Consider the following 25,466-nt stretch of genomic DNA (forward strand, 5'->3'; position numbering starts at 1 on the left):
ACTGAATTGATAGGCTTTATTTTCATTCAACACGAGCATTTTCTAGCCATTTCATTTGGTTCCCTTCTTCCTTTAAGTGATAATCATGATATCTGTCAGAAAAATAGACTTCCTTTGGGTACTAAACAGAACTCTGCCCAAGTCAAAGTGGCAGAACCTGATAAGAGAATGGTGGTTAGTATTAATTGCTACCCTTGCAGAAACAGACAATACAGAAGAGGAAAATAAGAACATTACAACCTTAAATAAACTACATCTAGCTATTGTTTTCCAAAAGATTCTACAAAGCACATGTTCTTATAATATTGCTAAGGAAATAGCTTATTAGACAGCCAGCTGTTACTGCTATAATGTGATCTCACTGAACAGTATCAAAAAAAAATAATGAGGTTCAGAGCACCTCTTTGTCACACTAATGGCCTTTTTTTTCACATTATTGCATGCTCTTGCCACTGTCCAAAAAACCAAGAGGTAGAATTTGTAATCCTGCTTTACATGCATTATAATGGCAAGTGTCACCCTTTTGATTTGACAAATAAGCATAACTTTGTATCAGGGAATTAATACATTGGATGTTCAAACATTGAACTCGCATTGACAGTACAAAACAAGACTGTCACAATGTGAAATACATTGTTTAAAACATTAGGTTATTGCAGTCAAAATCTTATGGACAGTAACCGTTAGTCTAGAAACCATTGATTCTATTTTGAAATTAACTTTCCTCCAAAAGGGGGAAATGTTTCAACTTAGCAAAGTCAGTATGATGACAAAGTTGATTGTAACATCAAAGTTGACCTATTATCTATTCAGAGTCTTGAATAAAATCATGGTGCAGCACATTTGCCTTATTATAGTGGTGAGGAACCTATAATGCTATGATGAGCAGGGCTTACTCAGCTAGTTCCCTGATAGATTAGCTCTGGAATTAGATAAAATCAGACACTTGTCCATTGAACAACAATAGAAAGAGGCTTATTCAACCATAGCTTTGCAAGAATATTCAGAGTAGTGAAAATATATGATATGTATATGTGTGTGTGTATATATACACACACACACACACACATATATATATGCATATATATATATGTATATATATATATACATATATATATGTATGTATATCTATATATATATATACATATATATATATATATGTATGTATATCTACCCATCTATCTATCTATCTAATATTTGTTATTGTTTGTCCTTTATTTCACTAAGGTCCAATGACATCATAGGGTGTTATCTTAACTCACATGTGAATTTAAATGAGGGAAAGCTGCACAAAGTTATCAGCCTCACTCTCCCTTCCAGAGTCATTGCAGTCCAGTTTCATGACAGAAGTTCAGATAAATAGTGATGGCCCAGGATATAGTGGATGACTTTGGTGTCTTTGGTGTGTGACCAAGGTCTAAGTGCATCATCATCTGCTTCAGCTGGAACAAATTATTCTCATCTGCCCTTCTGGAAGGGGAAGTTTTCACAAACTATTCACATGGAATGTAACCTTGGTTCAGCTGGTGCAGCTATCATATTGACATTGATCATTCCATTTGTCTTGAGATTAAGGCCTGAGTAAGGAACTCTACCATTTGCTGTCTGGGTTGTTTTTATACTCAAGATACCATGAAGCTACAACAATGGTGCATCCTTATTTCCCTGAGTTCTACCCCCCAAAAAAAATCATTAAATCTTAAAGAGAGTAATAATGCCTTTGTCTTTTTTTTTTTGCTTTAAATAGTATTTTATTTTTCCCACAATAACATATCAAGAAAATTTTTAGCATTCGTTTTTACAAGATTTGGAACATTTTTTAGGTTTTTTCTTTTACTTTTTATTTTGAAAACAAAAACATTTTAAAATCTTTTTCAAATTTACAATGATTTTACAAAATTGTTCCAAGTTTTTATCCTTCCCCTCCCCTCTTCTGAAAATGGTAGGTAAATAGATATAGTTTATGCACATGCTACCCTGTAAAACGACTTTTCATATTCATCATAGTTGTGGGAGAAGAAGCTTATCAAAAGGAAAAAATATGAGAAAGAATAAAGTAAGTAGAAAAATATGCTTTCATCTGCTTTCAGAGCCCATCAGTTCTTCATCTGGATATGGATAGCATTTTGCTTCATGACTCCTTTGTATGTCTTGGATTATTGTGTTACTAAGAAGAGCTGAGACGGTTGATCATCATACGATGTTGCTGAAACTGTCTATAATATTTTCCTGGTTCTGCTCATTTCACTTCACACCATTTTGTACAAGTCTTTCCAAGGTTTCTGAAATCTGCCTCTTACTCATTTCTTACTGCACAATAGTATTTAATTATATTCATATGCCACAGCTTGTTCAATCACTCCTTCATTGATGGGTATCCCTTTAATTTCCAATATTTAGCCACCATGGAAAGAGCTGCTAAGGAGTTATTTTCTTCAGTATTTTATTTTATTTTATTTTATCTTATTTTCAGTTTGGCTACTACTACTTTTTAAGTAGTTTTCTAAGCCGTTGACCCTTTTTATAAATCTCTTGCACCACTCTCATTTCTTTCTCCAGTTTTTCTTCAACCTATCTTATGTGATTTTTCTGCTCTTTTTTGAGCTCTTCCATGAGTTGCTTCTGGGTTTGAGACCATTTCCCATTTCTCTTTGGAGTTTTTCCCATATGTGTTTCAACATTTTTGCCATCTTCTGAGTTTGTGTCTTGTTCTTCCCTGTCACTATAATAACTTTCTATGGTCAATTTTGTTGTTGTTGTTTATCTTTTTGCGGGGGGGATTTTTTCCTTTCTTTTAAATGTGTTCTCTGCTCCCAGGGTAGAAGGGGCTCTGTCTCAGGCTTCTTGTGTTAGTGATTGCAGGACAACTTTGTTTACCTGGTATTCCACTGATGTTTCCCTGAGGCCCAAGAGGGACCTTCATGTTTTTCCAATGCAATATTTCACAATGTTTTCTCTTTTTTCATTCTTTTGGATGTGTTTTATAGTGTAGTTTTTTTAGGTGTTATTTTATTTAGTATTTTCTTGGGTTTTCTTTAGCAAGCTGTTGACTTGTTTTTCATGATTTTCATGCATCACTCTCATTTCTCTTCCCAGTTTTTCCTCTACTTCTCTTACTTGTTTCTCAAACTCCTTTTTGAGATCTTCCATGGCCTGGGACTAATTCATATTCTTCTTGGGGGCTTTGGATGTAGGAACTTTGACTTTGTTATCTTCTTCTGGTTGTATGTTTTGATCTTCTTTGTTGCCAAAGAAAGATTCCATGGTTTGACTATTTTTATGAGGCTTGGTCATGATCCCAGCCAATTACTTGAGTTATAAACTTTGTTAAGGTAGGGGTCTACTTTCAGAGTGGAGAATGTGCTGTCCCAAGCTTCATGAGTTTTGTGCAGCTGTTTTCAGAGATACTTCTAGGGACCTGCAAATTTTCAATTCTTCCAAGGTGGTATGAAAAGAAGCAATGTGTTTACACCTTTCCTGGCCTGTGCTCCAGTCTATGAGTTACCACAAGCACTCTTTTCTGCCTTGGAACTGTGAGGAGGATTTCTTCCACTAGCATTATAAGCTCCACCATTCCAGCACTCCTCCTTACCCCAGGACCACTACCCAGAACTGTGTCCCAGATCTAAGCATGGGCAAAGCAAGGGAATCCTGCACCAGCAAAGAGATTCCTGAAATCCCCCTCTGATCAGCCACTGGATTCCCCCTCAGTCTGTGGGCTGAAAGCTCCTGAAGCAGCTAGCACCCTGGGGCTGCACTTGGGAACTGAGGCAGGGATAGAGCTTCTCTTTCTCATCAAGGTCACAGATCTTTCCCACTGACCTTTTAAGTGGTCTTTGGTGTACATGGACTGAGAGGTCTAGAAACCACCAGAGCTGCCTGTGATTCAGTCCTGTGAGGTCTGCTCCAGGTTCACTGAGCCCTGTTTTGCCTGCACACCCATGCTGAACTGCACTCCTCTCCCTGCCCAGAGTGATATACCTTTCTGATCAACCATCCACGTTTTCTTGGGCTGTAAATTTGTTTTGCCCTCTCTTTTTGTGGTTTCTGCTGCTTTAGAATTTGTTTACAGCCATTTTTTACAGGTATTTGGAGGGGTTTGGGGGAGACCTCAAGCAAGTCACTGCTTTCAGTCCACCATCTTGGCTCCGCCCTGAGCTTTAAATTTTTTCTCCCCCTCCCTTCCCACCTCCCTCCCCAAGATTGTGTACAATCTAATATAGTCTATACATATACATTTCTATTAAGCATATTTTCTTAATATGCTGTCCTGTTGTAAGGAAGAATTAGAACAAATAAAAAGGATCACAAGAAAGAGGAAATAAAACAAAACAGAAAAAAAGAGCAACTAGTATGGTTCAATCTGTATTCAACCTCCATAATTCTTTCTTTGGATATGGACAGCATTTTCCATCATGAGACTTTTGGAGATATCTTAGTTCCCTGAATTGCTAAAAAGTGTTAAGTTTATCAAAGTCAGTCATCACACAACATGGCAGTTAGGTAGAATTGTGATTTTCATTATATGAGCTTGGCCTACCCTTGAGCAACTGATGCTTTTCCAATTGTTTAGATTTGACTTAATTGTGTGAAAAGTGTTTTGTAATTGTGTTCATAGAGATTATGGGTTTGTTTTGGGAGGTAGACTCCTAAATATTTTATAATGTCTAAAGTAACTTTAAATGGAATTTCTCTATCTTTTGATGTTGGACTTTGTTGGTAATATGTAGAAATGCTGATGATTTAGGTGAGTTTATTTTATAGCTTGCAACTTTAATAAAGTTGTTTATTATTTCAAGTACTTTTTTGCTCGATTCTCTAGGATTCTCTAAGTATATCATCATTTCATCTACAAAGAGTGATAGCTTAGTTTCTTCTTTTTTTCAAATACCTTTATTTTTTTTTCTTCACTTATTTCTAAAGCTAATGTTTCTAGTACCATATTGAATACTGTTGGTGATAATGGATATCCTTGTTTCACACCCGATCTTATTGGAAATGCTTCTAGCTTGTCCCTATTACATATGATGGTTGCTGAAGGTTTTAGGTAGATGCTATTTATTATTTTAAGGAAGATTCCATTTATTCCTATGCTATCTAGTGTTTTTAATAGGAATGGGTGCTGTATTTTGTCAAAAGCTTTTTTCTGCATCTATTGAGATATCACATGGTTTCTGTTTGCTTTGTTGTTGATATGATCAATTATGCTAATAGTTTTCCTAATATTGAACAATCATAGCATTCCTGGCATAAATCTTATGTGTTTGTAGTGTATTATTCTCATGATAAGTTGCTGTAATCTATTTGCTAATTTTATTTAGCATTTTTGCATCATGATCTGAAAAGGATACATTTAATATTTCTGCCTTTCTGCGTTGGATTGTGAGGTTTTCATGTCCTAGCTTATAGTCAATTTTGGTGTGTGTGCCATGTACCACCAAGAAAAAAAGTATATTCCTTTCTATCCCCATTCAATTTTCTGCAGAGGCCTATCATACCTATGTTTTCTAATATTCTCTTCACCTCCATAACTTCTTTCTTGTTTATTTTGTGGTTAGATTTATCTAGTTCCAAGAGGGGAAGGTTGAGGTCCCCCACTAGTATAGTTTTGCTGTCTATTTCTTCTTGTAGCTCCCTGAACTTCTCCTCTAGGAATGATAATGTATAAATAATGATATTATTTTATTTTCTGTGGTGCCTTTTAGCAGGAAGTAGTTTCCTTCCTTATCCTTTTGATGAGATCTATTTTGATGAGATTTTACTTTGTCTGAGATCAGGACTGCTACCCCTGCTTTTTTTACTTTAGCTGAAGCATAATATATTCTACTCCATCCTTTTACCTTTGCCCTGTATGTATGCCTCTGTATCAAATGTGTTTCCTGTAAACAACATATTGTAGGATTATCATTAATACGTTCTGCTATCTGCTTCTGTTTTATGGGAGAGTTCATTCCATTCACATTCACAGTTACGATTACTATCTGTGTCTCTCTCTCTCCATCCTTTTTCACCCTCATTTATGCTTTTATTTCTCTTTTCTCCCTTTCCCTGCTCACCAGTGTTTTGCTTTTCTTTTCTTCCTTTTCTTCCCCTTTACTCTTACTGCTTCTTCCCTCCCTTCTATTCTCCCTCCTTTTTCTTTCCTCTTTTCACTCCTACTGCTTAGAAGGCAACTTAGATTTCTAAATCCCTCCTTGAGTCAAATCCAATGAGAGTAAGGTTCCAACAATGCTCATCTCATTCCCTTCATTCCTTCTATTGTAATAGGTTTTTTGGGCCTTTACCTGTAAAGTAATTTACCCTTCTCTGCCTCCTCCACTCCTTTTCTCCCTGTGCATTCCCTTAGTTAGATCAGATTAATCCACTTACTTAGACCCTGTTAACCCACTTAATTAGATTTCTGACATTTATTAGATACCCATAATAAGTATGGTAGGTTTCTTTTTGCTCATGGTGTTTACTTATTTCCTGGACTTTAAAAAAATTGAGCTTTCCTGCTGTGGGTCAGAGGGTACTGACCCAAGATTCTTGTGCTGGCAGGCCAGGCCCTGGTGACTGGCTTTGTGTGCTGGGGACTCTGATGTTAGCAATTGGAAACTGTACAGTTCTGGCAGCTTACCTGGTGTTGGGCTGGAATCAGCAACACTGGAGCTCCAGCATTAAGGTTGGGTAATTTGGCCCCCTGCAGGTTGCTTGTTCACCAGGGACTTTCACTTTCTTCAGCTCCTGGCAGATGGATGTTTCCCCGTTGTATCATGTTTCTCTGCCTGGGGATTTCCCTATTGGAATTGTGCTGAGGCACTAGGAGACTTGGCTGCTGGAGAATGGTGTGGCATGAGGTGGTTTTCTGAGCTGGTTTCCACTGGTTCCCCTGCTAGTACTGAGGCACTGAGGGGTCCTGGTGTTGGTGCTTGCCTACTCCACCACCTGAGGTTTGCAATCTCCCACTGGCATGCTGAGGTGGGGCTTTCTGCTAGTTTGGTGGGATGTCTCCTTTTCTGTACTGCTCCCCACCCCTAGGGCAACAAAGTCCTTTCCTGTTAATTTCTCAAGCTTCCAGAGCTACAGGACGATTACATCCCACCTTTCTGCTGGGTCAGCTGTTCCAGGGTTTTTCCTGTAGTGATATTTTCTGGGCTCTCAGAGGTTGATGAGGGAGGGTGAGAGTGAAATTACTTCTTATTCCTCCATCTTGGCTCCCAGAAGTAGAAGAATTTTCAATATTTTACATCCAAATTTTCTCTCCATCTCACCCCTCCCCCCAGACAGCATGCATTCTGAATACCCCTTTCCCCAATCTTCCCTCCATTCTATAACCCCCCTACCTTTCTTTTATTCCCTTTCCCTTCTATGTTCCTGTAGTTCAGGATAGATTTCTATGCCCCATTGCCTGTATATCTTATTTCCTAATTGCATGTAAAAACAATTTTTAATATTCATTTTAAAAACTTTGAGATCCAAATTTTCTCCTTTCCTCCCTCCCCATCAACCCTCACTGAGAGAGCAAGCAATTCAATATAGTTATACATGTATCGTGATGCAAAACACTTCCATTATAGTCATATTGTGAAAGACTATTTCCCTCCATCCTAACCCCCCATTTTTTCCTATTCTCTCCTTTAACCATGACTTTCTTCAAGTGTTTGCTTCTTATTAGACCCTCCCCAAATCTTCCCTCCCTTCTACCATCCCCCTTCACTTATCTCCTCCCCACCATTTTTCTGGTAGGGTAAGAAAGATTTCCATACCCAATTGGATGTGTATATTATTCCCTCCTTAAGCCAAATCCAATGAAAGTAAGTTTCACTCATTCCCTCTCACCTCCCCCCTCTTCTCCTCCATTGTAAAAGCTTTTTCTTATCTCTTTTGTGTGAGATAATTTGTCCCATTCTACCTCTCCCTTTCTCCTTCTCCCAGTACAATCCTCTCTCATTCCTTAATTTTATGTTTAGATACTATCCCTTTATAGTCACCTCGCTCTGTGCCCTCTGTGTGTATACTACCATAATACTGAGAAAGGTCACATGAGTTACAAATATTTCCATTCCATATAAGGTTCAACTTTAATGAGTCCCTTATGATTTCTCTTTTCATGCTTCTTTTGAGTCTTGTATTTAAAAATTAAATTTTCTATTCAGCTCTGATCTTTAGGGTTTTGTGCAGCTGTTTTCAGAGACACTTCTAAAGACCTGTAAGTTTTCAGCTCTTTCAAGATGGTATGATCTAAGGGGAAGTGTTTACTACTCTTCTGGCTTATGCTCTGCTCTGTCAGAGACCTCAAGCACTCTTTTCTCCTCTGGAATTGTGAGGAGTATCCCCCCTCTAATGCTACCACAAGCTCTGCTATGCTAGTGCTGTTCCTCATTCTGGGACTGCCACCCAGGACTATGACTCTGATCTGAGTATGGGCAAAGCAACAGAGCCCTGCCTCAGGGCTAGCAAAAAGACCCCTGTAATCTCCTTCTGACCAGTGATTTGACCCCCTTTCCATCTGTGGACTGAGACCTCCAGAAGCATCCACTTAGTATTGCTCTGGCCACTGCCACTGCCACTGAATTGGACTGTATGCCACTCTCACCCAGGTGTGACAAAATTTTCCTGCTGACCTAAGTTATCTTTGGTGTTCATAGTTTGAGAAGTCTGGAAATTGCCAGAGCTGCCCATGATTCAGTAGGTCAGTAGGAAAAGTCTGTGTCTTTGGTGAGATAGAAGTGCAGGGCCCCGGGACGGTGGCTGCCTCCAGAGCTTCCAGGCCCACAGACTGAAAGGGAATCCAGTGGCTGATCAGAGGGGGATTTCAGGGATTTCTCTGCCAGTGCAGGATTCTCTTGCATTGCACATGCTTGGATCTGGGTCACAGGTATGGGTGGCGGTTCTGGGGTGAGGAGGAGTGCTGGCATGGTGGAGCTTCTAGTGGCTGTGAAGAGAGAATCCTCCTCACAGTTCCAAGACAGAAAAGAGTGATTGTGGTCACTCATAGACCAGAGCACAGGCCAGGAAAGGAGTAAACACCTTGATCATAACATCTTAGAAGAACTGAAAATTTACAGGTCCCTAGAAGTATCTCTGAAAACAGATGCACAAAACCCCTGAAGTTTGGGACAATATGTTCTCCACACTAGAAGTAGATTCCCACCTTAACAAAGAGTTTATAACTCAAGTAATTGTCTGGGATCATGACCAAGCAGCCAAAAAAGAATCAAACCATAGAATCTGTATTTGGTGATAAAGAACATGAAAACATACAACCAGAAGAAGAAAACAAAATCAAAGCTCCTACCTCCAAAGCCTCCAAGAAAAATACAAATTGGTCCCAGGCCACAGAAGAGCTCAAAAAGGATTTTGAGAAGCAAGTAAGAGAAGTAGAGGAAAAACTGAGTGATGCAACAAAACCATGAAAAAGAAGTCAACAGCTTGCTAAAGGAGATCCAAAGAAATACTGAAGAAAATAACACCTTAAAAAATAGCCTAACCCAAATGGCAAAAGAGGCCCAAAAAGCCAATGAGGAGAAGAATGCCTTAAAAAACAAAATTGGCCAGATGGAAAAGGAAGTCCAAAAGCTTACCGAAGAAAATACTTCTTTAAAAATAAGAATGGAGCGATTAGAAGCTAGTGACTTCATGAGAAATCACGACACAGTAGAACAAATCCAAAAGAATGAAAAATTAGAAAACAATGTGAAATATCACATTGGAAAAACTACTGACCTGGAATTTGAAAATTATTGTACTATCTGAAAGCCATGATTGAAAAAAGAGCCTAAACAGTATCTTTCAAGAAATTATCAAGGAAAACTGCCCTGATATTCTAGAACCAGAGGGCAAAATAGAAATTGAAAGAATCCGACAATCTCCTCCTGAAAGAGATCCCCAAAGGAAAACCCCATAGGACTATTATAGCCAAATTTCAGAGTTCCCAGATCAAGGAGAAAATATTTCAGGCAGCTAGAAAGAAACCATTCAAGTATTATGGAAACACAACCAGGTTAACACACGATTTAGCAGCTTCTACATTAAGGGACCTCAGGGCTTGGAATATAATATTCCAGAGGGCAAAGGAGATAAGATTACAACAAGAATCAGCTACCCAGCAAAACTGATCATAATCCTTCTGGGGAAAAAAAATGGACATTCAGTGAAATAGAAGACTTTCAAAATTCTTGATGAAAAGATCAGAGCTGAATAGAAAATATAACTTTCAGATACAAGACTCAAGAAAAACGTGAAGAGGTAAACAGGAAAGAGAAATCACAGGAGACCTATTAAGGTTGAACTGTTTATAATCTGCATGAAAAGATGATATTTGTAACTCACAAGTCCTTTGTCAGCATTAGAATAGTTGGAGGGAAAAATACATGTATGTGGGTATATAGGTAGATAGATAGATAGAGGTCACAGGGTGAGTTGAAGGTGAAGGGGTGATATCTGGAGAACAAAATTAAGGGGTGAAAGAAGATTGTAGAGGGAGAAGGAGAAAGGGAGAGGTAGAATGGCATAAATTATCTCACATAAAACAGACAAAAAAGACTTTTACAGTGGAGGGGAAACGAGGGAAGGCAAGAGACAATGAGTGAACCTTATTCTCATCAGATTTGGCTTAAGGATAGAATAATATACGCCCTCAATTGGGTATGGAAATCTATCTTACCCTACAGGAAAATAGGGGGGAAGGGGACAAGAGAGCAGGAGGATGATAGAGAAAAGGGCAGATTGGGGGAGAGGGTAATCAGAAGCAAATACTTCTAAGGAAGGACAGGATTAAAAGAGAGAATAGAATAAAGGGAGGACAGGATAGGACAAAAGGAACTATCCTTAGTTTTTCACATGACTACTACGTAAGTGTTTTGCATGACTACAACCTGTATTGAGTTGTTTGCCTTCTCAATGAGGGTGGGTGGAGAGAGAGGAAGGGAGAAAATTTGGAACCCAAAATTTTATAAACAAAAGTTAAAAAAATGTTTTCACCTGCAACTTAGAAATAAGATATGCAGGAAGTGGGGTATAGAAATCTATCCTGACCTACAGACAGAGTAAGGGGAAGGAGATTATAGAAGGGGGAAAGAGATAGAAGAGAGAGCAGATTAGGAGAAGGGGTACTAAGAATGCATGCCATCTTGGGGTGGGGGGAGGGATGAGATGGGGAGAAAATTTGGAACTCAAAATCTTGTGGAAGTGAATGTTGAAAACTAAAAATAAATAAAGCAATTTAAAAAAATACATGTTTTTTTTGACTACTGGAATTGGAATAAGCAGTCATGTCTTCTACCCTGAATAGACATAATTATAAGAAAGACCATGACAGTAGAATCAAGATGGCAGAGTAGAGGCACCCAATTCAGTCTAACTCCCAACATTCAAAGAAAACAACTTTTTAAAATTGCCTTAAATAGAATTCTATAGTGGCAGAGTCAACAAAAGACCAGGGTCTGAGGCAGCTAGGTGGCACAGTGGATAGATCACTGGCCCTGAAGTCAGGAGGACCTGAGTTCAAATCCAGCCTTGGACCAAACACTTAACACTTGCTAGCTGTGTGACCATGGGCAAGTCACTTAATCCCAATTGCCTAAAATAAAAAAAAAAGACCAGGGTCAGACATTTTACAGCCTAAAATAACTTAGGAGATCTGTAGGAGAGGTCTATGACAATAAGATGGGGGCTATATGGGAGTGCATGAGGTAGCAGCCTCTCTGGTAGGCCTTACATGCAGCTGCAACAACAGCAGCAGTAGCTTAAGAGTTTTCCACCCAAAGATAGTAAAAGGATAGGACAAGTGTTTAGGAAAAGCTTCTAGGGCACATGTTGCAGTCACTGTGTGCAGGATCTGGTGTGGTTTGGCAACTATTGCCATGTAAAGTTATGGCTTATATTTCCAGGGTGGAGAAGAGTGTTTGTGGTTGGTCACAAGGTTGCAGAGACTGTGGTCATAATGTTAAGGCAGAGAGGAGCACTAGTGCTTGTGGCTACAGGAGAGCAAGGGACCTAGTAACAGTTCCAGGGCTGAGAAGAGCACTAGTATTTATGGCTAAAGGAGAACAGGGCCCTTCCTGTGTAAAGATCAGAGCACAAGCTAGGAGAACAGTGACCACATCTTAGAAGCCCCCAAAATATCCAAAATCCCAGAACTAGCTATGAACATAGAACAAAAAGCTTGAAGCTTGGGACTGTGTCTCCTCACACACAGGTTAGAGAGCCCAACCTTAATGTAAAGATCAAATTCAAGAAATAGGCTGGAAAATATGAGCAAACAACAACAACAAAAAGAAATTCACCATAAATTGTTACTATGGTGGCAGAGACCACCAAGACGCAAACTTAAAAGAAGACAACAATGTGAAAACAACTACAAGAGATGCACAAAAGTTCACTGAAAAGGCAAACTCATTAAAATGCAGATATGGCCAAATAGAAAAAGAGGAAAAAACTCACTGAAGAAAATAACTCAATAATTAATATTTGGCAAATGGTAGCTAATGACTCTGTGAAACATCGAGAAAAATATCAAATAAAGTCAAATGAATTTTTTTTAAAAACAGAAGGAAAAGTGAAATATTTCATTAGAAAAACAACTGACCTGGAAAGGAGAAATAATTTAAGAATTACTGGACTACCTGAAAACCACAGTTCAGAAAAGGAGGCTAGACAGCATACTTCAAGAAATTATAAAGGAAAATTGCTTTCCACATCTCAGATTAAGATGATAAAATAAAAATTAAAAGTATCCACTAATAACTTTCTGAAAGAGATCCTAACATGAAAATTTTCAGGCATATCATAGCCAAATACCAAAGCTCCAAGATCAAAGATAAAATATTGCAAATGGCCAGAAAGAAATTATACAAATATCATATAGCCTCAAGATCACACAAGATTTAACAGCTTCCAAATAGAAGAAGTAGAGCCCTTGGGATATGACATTCTGAAAGGTAATAGAGCTAAGATTACAAGCAAGAATAATCTATCCAGCAAAACAATATAATCCCTCAGGGGAAAAAAAAAGACATTTAACAAAAGAGACAAATTTTGAGAATTCCTGATGACGAGATCTATGCTAAATAGGAAATCTGACATTCAAACAGAAGGCTTAAGTGTAGCAAAAAAAAAAAAAGGTAAACATAAAGGGGAAATCATAAGGGACTCACTAAGGTTCAGCAGTTTTATATTCCGATATGGGAAGACGATACATGTAATCCCTAAGAACTTTATCATCATTTGGGAAGTTAAAAGGAGTCTACAGGGACAGAAAACATGGATGTGAGTCAATTATGTTGGTATAATAACAAATGAAAGGATGAAAAAGAGGGATGCACAGGAGAAAAGATAAAGTGAAAGAAAATGGGGAAAATTTTCTCACATAATGAGGCAATTAAAGAAGAGTATGGTGAAGGGGAAATGGGGACAGGAGACAGACAAGGCTTAAATCTCACTCTCATTGAAATTGGTTCAAAGAGGGAAAATATGTATACACACTCAGTTGGGTATAGAAATCTATCTTAGCAACAGGGAATTAAGTAGAGAAAGGGATGAGAAAAAGGAATGGTGATAAAAGGAAGGGCAGATTAAGGTAGGCTCTGGTCAAAAGTAAAACAGACCTTTTTTTTTTAGGAAAGATAGAGTAAAGAGAGAAAAAGATAAATAGAAGAAAACAGAATGGATGGAAATATACAGTAATTGTGAGCAGATTAGGAATATTAGAAATAAGATATGCAGGAAGTGGGGTATAAATTGGAAGCTAATAGAAAAATGGATTAGAAATCAGAATTCAACAGTATGTTTTTTTTTGAAAAAAGAAAAAAAACACCTCCAATTAAAATAGGGGGCTAGAGCATAGTGTATTATGCTTCAGCAAAGTGAAAATGCAGGGGTAGCAATCATGATCTCAGACAAAGTAAAAGAAAATGGCCTAATTAAAAGAGATAATCATGGAAACTACATCTTGCTGAAAGGTGCCATAGACAATGAAAAATAATGATCGAAGAAGCTTCTGAAGGACTTACAATAAAATATGCTAACCATCTCCAGAGAGAGAACTGATTCAGAATTTTTATCTGAATGCAGATTGAAGCAGAATTTTGCTTTACTTTCATCATTTTTCTTTGCATTTTTTGTCTAAGTTTTCATTCACAACATGACTAACATGGAAATATGTTTTCATGACTGCAAATGTATAACCTATATCACATTGCTTGCCTTCTCAAATGGGAGTGGGTGGGGGGGAAAGGAGAGTATTTGAAACTCAGGTTTTTTAATGGTTGTTAAAAGTATTTTATCTGTAATTAGGGGAAAATAAAATGTTAAGTTTAAAAGAACAATAGTTGGAGGGTGTCTGGGGATCATTGAGAACAGTAACTTCATTATTTGGATGATGAGGATGAGAGCAAAAAAAATGGAATGTTATTCCTAAAGTCACACTGATAGTAAAAGAACTGATCTTACCTGTAGCAAGTGAGCTAAAGATATGAGTTCAATGAGATAAATAATAAGCAATTTATTTTGTAAATTCACTATTTAGATAAGATAGAAAATAGTACTATTCTTTTGAAAAACACAGCCTAAATTATATCCAGTAGAGATTTAATTTTATCTATTCAAAAATTACACAAACTCCAACTTGCTCACACTTTGTGGATGGTTTATGTTGTAGTGACACTGCACCACCCCAAAAGAATCTCTTGGTGGCCAGAATCTTCACAATTTTCTTTTCTGAAATAATATAGAATAGTCATTAATTGATGAGACAGGCAGCAAGTTATAGTGAAAAAAAAAGTTTCACTTGGATAGATGCATGATATGGATTCCAATGCTATTTGATAAAACTAGTGCATTTAATCTACTCTAAGTCTTAGGTTACATATGTGACATATTTCACATATATGTGAAACAGAGATATTGTGATGATCAAATGGTGTAAAAGATGCAAAGTGCACATATCAAAAAATTTAAGTGATGTTGCCAAAAAATGCCGTCTGCAATACATATAATATGCAGTCTATATATATACATATATATATAATCATACAGCATAACAATGTATACATAATATATATAACATATACATTTATAAATATGCATATATGATATAGATATTCATATGTGTATATATGTATGTTTTATATACATATGTGTATGTGTATGCCAGGATTATAACCTGTATCTTATTTCATTGTTTCCTTTCCATCTTGGTAAGATTTTTCAATATTTTTACTTGGCTTTTAAAGTCATCCAGAATGTAGTGCCCCTTTATAGGAGGAGGAATTAGAACAGATCAATGGAGGATAGGATCTGGAAAAAAAAATGATTACTCATAGAGTCATCTGATAGAGGTAAAAGAAGAGACAAAATGGTAGGAAGAAAGAGAAAAAGACTATGGAAATCAGAAGTTGTTGGGAAACAGTAGGAAAGAAACAGCAATGATGTGTGAATGTGCATATCTCTATTTAATTTAAAGTGGTATGAAGAAGAAAAATGTGGAAACATGAAAAATCTGGATACTTGAAAACTGGGAACAGAGACACCAAGTAGCAGGTAAAGTTCATAAGTATTATATGTAGATAGGGCTTATGTTCATGAAGATAATGATTCAATAAACAATGTTGGCCTTGTCTTCTAATGAAAAAAAAATTTTTAATTGTATTTTCCCCTTAAATCAAAAAAGATTTTCTAAATTTGCCAGGGAGAGTATTTAAGGTAACATTTGTTTAAGACTTTGCCCTTGCAAGATGCACTAGCTTTCCCATTTTGAGACTGTGCAGATGCATAAATGAAGATATGGGAAAACTATCTAAAAAAAGCAGATGATTGTATATGCATTAAATATTCAACACTTTTCCTAGCCCATTCTTTCTTTTTAACAGTTTTATGTTAGTCTCTAGGGATAAGGGCCAAACATTTAAAACATACCAGAAATTGCATTTCCCTTTCTCTTTCCTTTTGAAAGCATTTTTGAAGACTAACTTTGGGAAAATAAGAATATATAAAGTACTGAGTCTTTTTTTTTATCTTTGTTTCTATCCTAGTATTCTAGTTTGTATAAACTAAGCTCTGTTAGTTCAACTGGTTCACTTATGAAACAAATGAAAATATATATTAGCTACATCCTTTTGGGAATAATCCAAAAGATTTTTTTTTCACAGTGGAAAATCTACAGAAGTCAATTATAATTAAATTTTGATTTTTCCTATACTTCTTCCTTTGTTATTTTCCTAAAAGGAAAATAAAACTATCTAAATTCTGTTCTGATTCTAAAAATTTCATTCTAGGTTAACTTTTATACAAGAAACTTTGTCTCAATTAATTTCCTGAATCATCAAGAACCAAATGGACTTAGTTTCCTTTCTCATTTAATGACAGATTAGTTTTACATATTATAGACTTAAATGTGATAATCTATTATTGATTTCCCCCAATCCTGACTACATCATTTTCTCAAATAGTTTTATTCAGAATTAAATTATTAGAGCTAACAAGTTACTTTCTATATTTCACTTTCATTTTGATTTTATATATCTTTGAATTTCATTTGAAATTGATAATTAAATATTTTACACTTCGTTCTCATTGGCTCATGGAAAAGATAATATCCAAATTAACTACACCAAAAACTGAAGGATCTTTGTCATTATTTTTATTCATTGATATAGGTAGCAATCCTTGTACTTGTTTTAGATGTTTTAATGAGGAGATGTAGCCAAAAATCACCTCATTTCTAAGGTTCTGTAGATAAACCTTTCTTGATTTTTACTGGCTTGATTGTCAGATGGCAGATATACAGTCCATCTGTAAAGTCTTTCTGTCTTTTATAACCTGCAAAAGCATGAATTCTGTTACTAAGAACCATGATTAACCAGCAAAATGGAATCAGAAAACTTAAAGAGTGTGAGTACTAATGCAATTAGTAATCTTTATTTGCCTTATCATCCTCTATCATAAAAATGCATCTTATAAACTAAAAGAATAAGGACTGAAAGGGGAAAGAAAGAAATTCCTGGTGGGGGAAAAAGAGAGAAACCAAAGAAAGCGTAGGTAAAGAAACTGTCTAAATGCAATGGAAAAAAAAATGGCATGGAGTAAGCATATCCTGAAAGGGAGAAAACTGAATTATATAGGGTGCTAACCAGTCAGCCTTGGAATCAGGAAAACCTTTATTCAATTATTCCCTCTGACACATAGTAGCTGTGGGAACACTGAAGTCACTTAGCTTTGAAATGCCCCAGGATACTTTTTGAGATTATAAATTACATATGAGTTGCTGATCTGTTTCAGCTGAATGACTGGTGAGGGAGACAGAGAGAGAGAGAGAGAGAGAGAGAGAGAGAGAGAGAGAGAGACAGAGACAGAGAGACAGAGAGACAGAGAGGAGGGATATAATTGAGAGATGTGGTGAATGAGCTTGGTACCATGTTCAACATGGAGGGGGTGAGTAAAAGTGAGAAGCCAAGGATGACACCAGTGTCATGAGATTCAGTGATTGGAAGTTTCATCATGCATAACACATGAATAGGGAAGTTCCAGGAAATAAAAGATTTGGAGTAGAGGACAATGGATTCTGCTTTGAGTTCACTATGGCACATCCAGTTTGAGATGTCCAATAGTTCTTGATGTGAAACAGGAGGGAAAGAAAAAGGTTAGGGCTAGATAGATATACAAGAGAATTTTCCACCTCATGATAATCACTGTAACCATAAAAAGTGATTAGATCACCAAGGGAGATAGTACAGATGGAGAAGGGAAGAAGGCCAAAAGCAGACCTTGGTAAACACCTAAGAAGAGTGAGCATGACCTGGGTGAAGATGTAGTAATGGAGACTGAGGAGGAGTCAGAAAAATAGTAGTACAATGTAATCCTACAGAAGATACAGTAGCTAGGAAAAGAGGATGATTGATAGTATTAAAGGCTATAGAAAAATTCAAAAGTAGGATTAAAAAAACATGAGATTGATAATTTTGGAGAGAACTTTTTTCCCCCTTTTCTGTTGAATGATGAATTAAAAGACAGACTTCATTAGTTTACAGTAGAGTGAGAAAAGATGAGGTGAAGGCAGGAGTATAAGTACTTTAATCAAGTGGTTTACCCATGAAAAGGAAGAATTATATAAAAGAACATTTAGTTGGCCTGGTCAAGATCAAGCTTTTTTTTTTTTTAGTTTAACTTAATTTGTTTTTAGGATGGAAGAGATAAGGACATGTAAGTAGCATGGAAGTCCCTAGGAAACAGAGAGAGATCGAAGATAAGTGAAAGAATGAAGATGAGATCATGGACAACTTGCTGGAGAAGACTAACTTCAGTGAGATCAAGGGTATATAAAGTCACTTACTTCAGCAAAGAGAACAGCCACTTCTTCCTGTGAAATGGCCGTGAAAGAAGAGGTAGTTGGAAGGATATCACAAAGATATGGGGTGAGAAAGATATAGAGGCAGTTAGGTGTCACAGTTAATACAGTGCTGGGGTCAGGAAGATGTGAGTTTCAAATCCACAGTTATTAAGTTAAGTGACCCAGGACAAGATATTTAAGCACTTTCTGCCTCAATTTGTTCATTTATAAAATAAAGATAATAAATACATCTCCCTCTCAGGGTTATTGTGAATACAAAATGAGATATTTGTGAAGGACTTTGAAAACTTTAGAATGGTATATAGAGAATGACAGTTATTGTTGTCAATATTAATGAACAAGGAGTTCTTAACAAAGAGCATCAATTTGTTTTTTCAAAGTATGAAGCAAAATCTTCAGATGACAAGGTGGTTTGTTGGAGTCAATTCCTGAAAGAAAATATTTACATTTTTGGTAACTCTTCAAAAATGGGCAAATTCTACACATCAGGGCTTGATTTATTATTTTGTCAATTACCTGAATTTAAGAAATTGATGGAGAAACTGTTACTAATGCAGATCAAATTGAACAGGTAATTGTGATTCTTTTTTTTCTCTCATAGAGTCAGTTGTTAAATATTTACTAGCATATCCCTGGGCCTGGAAAATATTGAGAGGTATCAGGAAGATTGAAAAGATTTGGAATAGCCACTGTTAGGTTAGATACTAAATTTAATACAGGTGGATAAAAGCTGCACTGAAGGCCCAATTGAAATTAAATTTGTTGTGGATTCAGGGTTGTATTTGTCCTCATGGCTTTTGTAAGAACAAAGAGATTGGTTGAAGGATTTCCAGGAAATTACTAGTCAAGATGCCCCCCCCAACACATACTATATAACAAAACAGACACAAACAGGCAGAGACTCACTAATGTGAGAGAGGGAGAGTGGTACAATGATAAAAATCTTAGTTGGAGTACACATTCAAAATGAGCAGATTTTTTTTTCTATCTTAAAGACGGGCTTATTTGAGAGCAGGTAAACATGCCAGATGTGGTAGTGGACATTCTTAATAATATCCCCCAGATGTGTTAGGGAAATTCCCTGAGTCATTCATCAAGACTAGATTTAGATTGAGGAGTTTCATCATTGAGACTTAAAATTGGGTGAGAGTTTGAGTTGGTAAACAGGAACACCAGGAATAAGTTTTTCCATGTAACTACTACCATTGGACATGCCTCATCCAAGCAGGATCCCACAATGCTTACATATATGACAGTGGGTCAAAATGAGTCAAGTTAGTAAAAAAGTAAAGAACCACTTAGCTTAAGTCATTCTATATTGGGGTCTTATCATTTTTAATTACATCAAAATATATTTTAAAAATCACAATTATAACACAAAACAGTTTTGACATTTTCTCCAGATATATTCACTAGCACATTATTAATAGAAAATGTTTTGGAATGTGAGAGAAATGCAAGTTTGGATTTTGAAAAAAAAAAGTATGCTTGGCAATAAGATAAGAGGACAAGGGACTGGAATTAAGAGGATATTGTTGAGTAGAACTAGAGTTTACCAAGGAATCAAGATAGCAAAGAAAGGAGAATATAGATAGTTAAGGGGCAATGGCCTAGGAAAAAGCTGAGTAGTAGATATATTTGAGGTCATGATGCTTTAAGTGTTAAGGGTCATAAAGTAGAATAAAAAATGAAATTGTAATCAATTATGTCCACTTAAAGAATTTTGGTGTTCATGGGGATTGGAAGTTCAATTACTTTGGTTGATGGCAAGATTATTAGTATCACAATTTCTGTAGGCTGCTGAGATGGAATAGTTAAGAAGATCATGGGATTGGATTAGAGTGAGGAACTGGGAAGTTAGAATGCACTGAAATGGGGAGAGTATGACATGTTGAGTATATTATCCATACAGAAATGAATCCAGGGATAGTATTAGCTGCTGGTGAGAGGTCTCTTGAGGGAGGCAAATGATTAGATTGTTCAGTTATATCCAATCTTTTGACAGGTGATGGTGATGTATTCTATGAGACACACGAGGCCTAAATGACAGGAAGGAGAAATAGGTGAAGGTATGGAATGAGTTAGTCAAGACAGGAGGCTGAGAAGGCAGTTAAAGGTGGTTCTGAACTAGGAACTGTCTCAAGGGTATTAGCAAAAGCCTTGAGCCAAATATAGAAGTCAGAGGCCTGAGGCCTGGACTTAGGGTTGATGCAGAGCCCTCTAGCAATATCTTGGGGTAAAGAGAGAAGTCGCAGGACAGAGGGTTATACCTAGGGTTGATGCTGGGCTCCCTGGGAAGTTGCTGGTGCAAATATAGATAGATAATGAGCAGAAATTAAAAAAAATGGACAGAAATTTAAATACAGGATTTATAATTCTTCTGACTTTTGCTCTCACCTCTACATCATGCTCCAAATGAATGTTATAGGATTCTTCAATACTTGGTAAGCCACTTTCTTTTCTAATGTCTTTCACATCATTTTTCATTCAAAAATGTCTAATGTGTTTCATTATAATCATAGCTAGAGAGTCTCTGTTTCCTTTTGGATAACCAACATTAATTTAACACAGAATTTTTTCATCATTTGTTGTTTATTACATATATAGAACATTTAAAATCTCTTCTTGACATAAATATTCATGATGTACATGTAAGAGACATTTAAGTAATTTACCACCCTTGGGCCTCTTCAATTTCTTGATCCCCAACTATATTTTGTAATGTAGTTTTTGCTGTCTTCTACTGGGACACCCTCTCGTACCCACTTTGTACTCCTTTCAGAATAAGAGGCAGTGTGGTGGCTTAGCATATAGAGCAATAGCCTTGGCTCTAGAAAGAAGTGAGGCTGATAAATGCTGACTGTTCATGGGGAAATTAGTATATCTGCCATTACTAAATCCAACTATTTAAGATTATAAACTGCAGATGATGTGCTAATGAACATTGGTAAAAGATTTTCCTCATCTTTAAGTTCTCTTTCATTGAAATCAAAGATCCAATACCTATATCTTATAGCCACGCCTTAATTCCACTGACATTTGTTGACTTAGTTTGGGAGATGTTGCCAATTTTATTACATAATTCCTTTACATCATCTTACTCACAAAATAGTGCATACATTTTAATTATCATCATAAATGTCTGCTTTCTTAACTTGTAAGGACTTCAAGGAGAAATGACTATGTTGTCCCTTAATTCTGATCTCTATTTTCTCTGGACATATAATCAAACCATGTCTGTCAATTCCTTTATGTGGATCAATGACACAAACATATGAAACATACTTCCATTTGAGTAACACATCTTTATATATTCCATTTTAATTATATAATATCAAGAAAGGCATTGCGTATGTTGATAAATCCTTTCAATTATATGTAAACTTGTTGATCAATAGAAAAAGATTACAAATTAAGGGGAGCAACAGTAAAAAAATCTGATGTTTGTTAATCGTCTAAGACCTATGTTAGCTTTATCACCTATATCTCAGTGTTGTTGATAGAATAAAATGAAATAAGATTAATAAAGTGTTTTGAAAACTTTAAGTATTACATGAAATGTTAGCTTCTGCTCTCTTTGTTATTATTGTCAGTACTGTTTTTATCTCCATTTCTGCAAGATTGCCACTGTCACTAAAGAAGAAGAGTAGGCAAGAACCGGACAGGATTCAGAATGCTTTTACCTGTGGGTTTATATAAACAAAAAAAGTATCAGGAGACTTTTATAAAGATGACCTTCTCCATTCTTAATTTTTTTTAAATAGAAGATATAGCCTAATGATAGTCCATATTCAAATGTTTTCCATGATGGTAAAGGCCTTGAGATCTTCCTTTAGAGTAATCTTTGGGATTATCCCAGAATTACTTTAGAATGTTCTTTGTGAAAATACAATTTAATTTTTAATCTGTCTTGAATTATTTTGTAAATATGTACATTGGGTAAACTGAACATTTTTTGTTAACCCTAGTAAAAATCATCTTATCTTTCAAAAATAAAATATAAAGAAAAATAATTAACATTTTTTTTTTGTAATCTTCTTTGTCATGGATTTTAGCCAGGATTGTCTTTATAGCTTAGAAGCACAAATTATCACTCAGGCACACACAGCTCCTGTATAACTTAGCTGATGTTATAGAACTTGAAAAGATCCTCAGGGCAATGTTACTGACTTAATGCATTCCATGCTACGATCATAAATCTAGGGAAAGGCCAACTTTACCAAAGAATATCTTTTGCACAACAGCATTCTTTATTTCCACTGCCATGAGCAGAACAGAGCATGCTGGAAGTCTAAAACACAGATAGAACAAAATGAACATCTGAACCAGAATGCTTTCCATTGACCCAAAGATATAAAAATAATTCCTTCACAGGATAATGCACTTATAGTTTTACCAGAATGCAACCCAGCAAAATTGAAGAAAAGAAAGGGCATCAGAAAAAAAAAGTTCATTTTTTCTTTTCTTTTTCTATCTGCATTTTTTCTGTGAGTTGCTGAAAGAATACACTGTATAGAATTTCTTTATGCCAGGGTTTTACCTTTTTTCATGCAGAATATTAAGAACAAACAGAAGTACCTTGCAACCCTCTGGGATAATTATATGCCTCCTCTCTCCCTTAACCCCTGAGCATTGTAGTTTTATTGGATGTATTGTGGGGTTTTTTGTGATGAAAGGAAGTACTTAAGTCAAATGGATCAGATATTTTGGATGACAATAACATATTTTTTTAAAGTCTTAGGCTAGAAAAACAATGTCTTCAGCCAGGTTTCAGGTAAAATATTCGTTTCAGGTATTTCTTTTACTTGGCAACTTCAGGATTTCATTACTCACTTGAATTACAGTCTCTCATTAAGTAAGGAAAAGTGTATTCATATATTACCCTTATTAAATTAGGGTTTTCAATTCATCCAGTATGCTCATATTTTGATAATATTTGCCAGATCATATTATCCCCATAATACCCACCTACCATAGTCCATTACACCACACTGATCATTTTAATTGTTCATGCTCATTAATTTCTCTAATTTAATGTTCCTTCCTCATACTTTCTGAAGGACTTAAAGAAGTGATGAAAAATGGAAGAGTAGTAATAGCATGTTCATGCTCTTTAGAGGAAATAATAAATGATTTTTTCCCTTTTCCTTGTGAAACAGATATTTCTATGTGATTATGTCTATAACCAAACAGAGCCATGACATGACCAGTCTTATCATCTCAGTCATCTTGATGGATCTCCCAAACCACACCATTTCAAGCTAGCATTTTCATCTACTCAAGTTGGTTGATTAGTATAGCATATGTGTTACCTTTCCATTTAGTAGCCTAGGTAAATCACATACTTTCCTTGGTAGAAGCAAATGATATTTCTTATTCTATATACTGAAATACACTCTTTTATAAAATGTTCAGTCAACTTATCTGAAGTTCTGTATATCCTTTAAACTTTACTGAAAACAACAACAACAATAAAGGAAGATGGAAGAATTCATCTTATTGAACAACACACAACTTGCCAGTAAAGGTACTGGAAAGAGCCAAAGGAAATGAATCATCTGATTTAAAAGTAGGAAAACAAAAAGGAAACCTAAGAGGTTACTTGGAGACTGTCTGGTCTCTTTGAACGTCCCAGCTCTTCATTTGCTAAGTAGTTTATGTGCCTGGTAGATTGTTTCATAATGCTGAGGGGAAAAAAAAAAGTATAAATACATTTTTATCTACTAAATTCCACAATTTCATCCTCATTTTAGAACACTAATAGCCCTGCACTCATTGTGATGTCTGGTGCTTTAAAAGGCTAGTTCTCATCAGTCCTAATGAGTGGTTTTTGCCTAAAACCTCTGATACTGAATACAGAACATACTTCTTTGTAAGTGCATAGTTTACTTCCTTGCATTTCTGCAGACTGATATGTTTTCTTCCATTTATCCATGAGTGGAAAATTGTATTCCCTGCTTTTTCTAAAGCCATTTCAATTTCATACTTTGGTTTGATTCTTCTCTTCTGTATCCATCTAGTGCACTTAAGCTGTGTTCAATGAATTTGATACATCTAAAATTATTATTATGGGACTCAAGGATGGAACATTACTTATGCTAGAAGAAGAAAAATATTGACAAGGAAAATAGCATCGTGTGCATGTGTCCACAGGTAGACTGTGTACTGTATTCTTTGAATAAACACATGAATAGATAACACATTTTACTGAAGCTATGAAAATACGACAGAGAAAAATTGACATAAAACAAATCACCATTCTTTTCTTTTTATTCCATCTGCTTTCTATTTTGCTTATAGAGCCAAAACTGATATATCTCTTAGAGTATCTTGAAAATTGTGACAGTGCTGCCCATAATTCATATTTAACATTAAATAATACCATAGAATCAAGGATAAAGAAATTCTCTAAGCATTCAAACGATTATCCCCACACAAAACACAATTTGACTGATTCATCACATGCAGATAATATCCCCAAATCCTTATATGCATTTGTGGTTTCAACAGTAGTTCCATTCAGTGGTGCAGATCGTAACCCATCCTTACCTGCACATGCTTTGTGACTTTTGCTCAAGTTCTTCCAAAAGTTTTCCACAGGGTTGTTACTCATTTTAAAGGTGGACTTACTTTTCTCAACATTCCAAGGATACCATATTACGAGGATACCCTTACTTTCCACCTGCCGTCCCTCCCTCTTCCCATATTATCAGGCCACCTCTTCTTCTTTTAAAACAATCACTGCTCTTACAATATGACCCTCACTGATTACATAAAGCCCATCTACACCTCCTTCATGTCTCTTCATGGCCCTTCATATAATGGTTATCTTTAATTTTCCAGAGGCAGTAGCATTCTAGTTCTCTCTATCATATATGAACATCATTCATCTTCACATTGTATATTGTGATATATGTATTTTTTGACAAAATTTATAATATATCTATTCAAATGAATGTTGGAATCTAAGCAAAGCCTTTCTTCAATCATTTAGTCTTCTTGTGTAGAGGGGAAAACCCAAAATCCTTTTAGTGATTAGACATGTCTTCTAGGCAGCTTGGCAATGTCTTTGAGTAATGTAATTAGCATTTAAGAATATCTGAAGGACTCCACTATCCAAAGACAATCCGCCCTCATC

This window comes from Phascolarctos cinereus, unplaced genomic scaffold (genome assembly GCF_003287225.1).
Source record: "Phascolarctos cinereus isolate Bilbo 61053 unplaced genomic scaffold, phaCin_HiC Scaffold_7;HRSCAF=346, whole genome shotgun sequence".
Taxonomy (NCBI): Eukaryota; Metazoa; Chordata; class Mammalia; order Diprotodontia; family Phascolarctidae; genus Phascolarctos; species Phascolarctos cinereus.